The following is a 3,957-nucleotide window of genomic DNA, read 5'->3' on the forward strand; positions in this document are numbered from 1 at the left end:
CCCAGGCCTCCCTAAATTTCTGGGGAGCCCATCCCTAAATCCCACATGGGTCCACCTCCATAGATAGTGACCATGCCTGTGATGTCACTAGCTCCTCCCTATGATGTCATTGGGTCCCAGTTCTTTTAATGACTTAGCAATGCCTCTGGCCCAGCCCCAGCCCCCCCCGGGAAATTGGAAAGTCTACACCCTTGGCCTGATAACCCTCTGCCTGCTGGAGCGTCTGGGCTGTCCATCACCTTTGAACACAGTCAGGCTTTCTCCCCCCTCCCCAGACCCTGGGGTCGAGGGGCGACAGAACAGCCCACCACTGGCTCCCTGCATCCGGTGGCCTGTGGGCTGCCTCCATCGCCCTATGCTCCGGTGGCACACCAGCCCCTGTCCAGTCGCAGGCTGGCCACCTGAAGTCGGCCTTGGCCGACAACAACTGCTGCAGCACTGGCAGGATTGGCCTCAGCCTCCTAAGCCTCTGGCCGCCGGAGCATCTATCCCATCCGGCGGCTTCCTGAAGACTGAAGGTGAGTTGCTGGTCACCGGCTCTGTGGGTGGGACTGAGGCAACGCAACAAGGCAACGCAGCCAGTGGATACAGACCCCTGGTGAGTGACACATCAGGGAGCCAATTGATTTGGGAGTGCATGGAATGTTGCCACTCCAAAATAGAATGATATATAAAAAGAGATATACAGGTAGAACAAAGAGGTAGGGCAGGAGATCTGCTACCCCACATCAGAGAGAGAGAGAGGGTGCACTTTTTCTCACCTCCCCCTTCCCTTGGCAGCCCAAAATACCCCCAGGGCTTCCTGCACCTGAAAGCAAACTTTCAGGTAGCAATTTCAGGTTGCCATAGGAGGGAGATAAGTGAGAAAGTTGTGCTCCAAGAGTGGAAAACGTTCCACCTGCAGGAAATGTTTTGTGGGTCTACACCACTGATTTCACTGACCATGCCTAACTCTGGTGTTGGATTGTGGCCAAGCCCTATTAAGTCTTGGAATGTTTGCATTTGTATGTTTAACTATACACAATGTAAACGTATGACTGGTCTATAGGAAAGTTTACCTACAATACTCTAGAGCAGACTTTACTGGATCTATTGTAACTACATTATCATGTTACTGTCAATGCAGACTTTCCTATTTACATACACTATTGCACAGTGTTTTTTTATGCACAAATATGCAGGGGGGAAAATTGCATAGGTATTATAGTAGAGGGAATTGGAAGAACAGATTCAGAAGAAGACAACCATTTCTTGCTTTCTTCAGGGTTATGTAAATGCCTTGCTGACTTGAAGGGAACTTCATCCACATCAGTCTCTCCAACTTGAATAATATGTCAAGTGCTGCATTTGAACAGCTGAGCAATGTAACATAGGTGTTGAGAGCCACTTTGGCGTAGTGGTTAAGTGTGCGGACTCTAATCTTGGTTACAGCTGCTGGATGACCTTGGTCACGCCATAGTTCTGTCAGAGGTGTTCTTGAAAAGAGCAGTTTCTGTCAGAGCTCTCTCGGCCCCACCTACCTCACAGGGTGTTTGTTGTGGGGAGGGGAAGGGGAAGGAGTTTGTAAACCACTCTGAGACTCCAAGTGAAGGGTGGGGTATAAATCCAATCTCTTCTTCTTCTTATATGTTTGTAGTCAATAGGGTTATGGTCTGCAGAACAAGAATATAAAAGACTATACCTGGTTTTTAATGTAGCAATATTTGCACAGTGGCAATTTCTATCTTTTACAGTGCCATCCTAAGCAGAGTTACACCTCCTAAACCCATTAACTTTAGCTCTGCTTCAGACAGCCCTATTGATCATCAACCTCCCCTTCCAAATGTGACAAAATTGAAATGCTTTTAGTAATATAATTGAGATAATCTGAGGCACAATTTATTTCCAATATTTGAATGATTTCATAGAATCATTAAGTGGGAAGGGACCATCAGTGTCATCTAGTCCAATCCCCTGCACGATGCAGTAAATTCACAACTACCTCCCCCCTACACCCCCCCCCCGTGACCCCTGCTCCATGCCCAGAAGATGGCAAAAAAGAAAAGAAAACAATCCCTCCAAGACCATGGGTAAAAAAGTTAATATCTTATAAAAAGATATTGACTATCCTCTGGTATCACTTATCATTTTTGACAAACATTCCGCAATGCCTATAATCCTGGCTATCATTCCTCCCTCCCTCCCTCCCTTCTTCATCAGTATTGTATAATCTGCTTAAATCTGTCGATCATCCTGGCCTATTTTGTTCTTTTATCTTTCTGGATAGATCATACCAAACAAGGTTTGCAAAAGAATATACCATGGATGGGGAAAGCCTGGTAGACAATTAGAGGACAAAGTTGTGCAGATGTTTCCAAATAACTCCACTGGCCTTGGAAACCAAGGTGAAGGAAAACCTTAATGTGGATACAGCCTATAATTGCATATTGGACCAAAAGGTGAGAATTGTCACATAGCATCACTCAGACAATTTCCTCTAGTGCTGGTTCTTTTTATTTCTATTTGCTTTCCAATTAGAACATCATTTATGTATTTGTTTTTCTCTTGCTTTGTGGTCAGAAAAAAAATGTCAATGTGAACTGGCAATACCTGGTGTTATGCATTGGGACCAGAGACTGGCTGAGCTTGAGCATAAGAATAATAGCCTACCAGGACTCTGGAAGTAACCAATCAAGTAGTAATATTATGTAAATAGCCTATCATTGGGAGTGGGGTGTGTTTGGGTGTGGCAACTGCATGTTATTTAACAAAGCTGAGGCTCTGGGGGTCTTGTCTTGTTCTTGCTGAAATCACTAATAAAGTAGAATTGATCACTAGACTTGTGGTCTGTTCATCTATGGAACCCACTATTTAACAGTGGCGATGAAGGTGGGATGAAGGTGGGATCCTGTTGAGTGAGCCTAGAGCCCATCTGCACCACACCGCACACTGAGCTCCAGTGCAACACGCACTGCATCGCAACCGGGACCATGGCTGCTGCTCCAGGACATCTGCCGGAATTTGACACTGCTCACCCAGAGCTTTGGGAGACCTGGGTGGAGCAGCTCAAGTATTTTGTACTGTTCCAGGACATTGAAAGCGAAGAGGAGAAGAAGGCTCTCTGGCTCAGTTCCTGCGGGATCACAACCCTGAGGCTAGTCCAGGGCCTCATTGCACCCATCACGCTCGATGTGGCCATTTACGATGCCCTTATCACGGTACTCACCAGCCATTTCATGCCTCAGCCTACCCAGATGGCATGCCACATGGACTTCTACATGCGCCAGCAAAAGTCCAACAAGATGCCCACCGACTTCATGGCAGACCTTTGCAGACTGGCCCTCACATGCGAGTTCCCGAGTTTCAACAACGCCCTCCTCAACTGGTTTGTGAGGGGCATCAGAGAGGAGAAACTACATTGAAAGCTCATTGGCCATTGTAAAGATGCTACGCAATGCCGCCGCTTTCAAGAAATCCTGGCATGACCGCCAGACCTCTGCTGTGCACCAGGCCTCCATTCCCTCGGCTTCTGAGGCATCAGATGAAGAAGAGACCCATTAGGTTTGCAGCCCAGCTCGCTGTGACTCACGACTTCCTGCCATCGCCGCTCGGCCAGTGGAGATCGTCACATCGACTCCCTGCACCAGCTGCGGAGAAGCCCATGAACGTCGCTCCTGTCATTTCCGAGACACTACCTGCAAGACCTGCAGCAAGACAGGCCACATCGCACGTGCCTACCGCTCCAAGGGAACCCAGAGATGCACAGCCGCACCAGGAATCAGCGGATCTGCACACCACTGTCATCCACCAACATCAGGTATTGAATTTGCCCCAGGACTCCCCTGATAAATTAAAGTGACTGTGTTTATAGAGGGAGTGCCTTACAAGATGGAACTGGACACGGGGTCCTCCATATCCATCATCTTGGAAGAGACTCTCTGGAGGCTCTGTCCACAGGGGGGTCCCCGCCTTAGACCT

The sequence above is a fragment of the Gekko japonicus genome, unplaced genomic scaffold (assembly GCF_001447785.1).
Source record: "Gekko japonicus isolate JY-2015 unplaced genomic scaffold, Gekko_japonicus_V1.1 scaffold413, whole genome shotgun sequence".
Taxonomy (NCBI): domain Eukaryota; kingdom Metazoa; phylum Chordata; class Lepidosauria; order Squamata; family Gekkonidae; genus Gekko; species Gekko japonicus.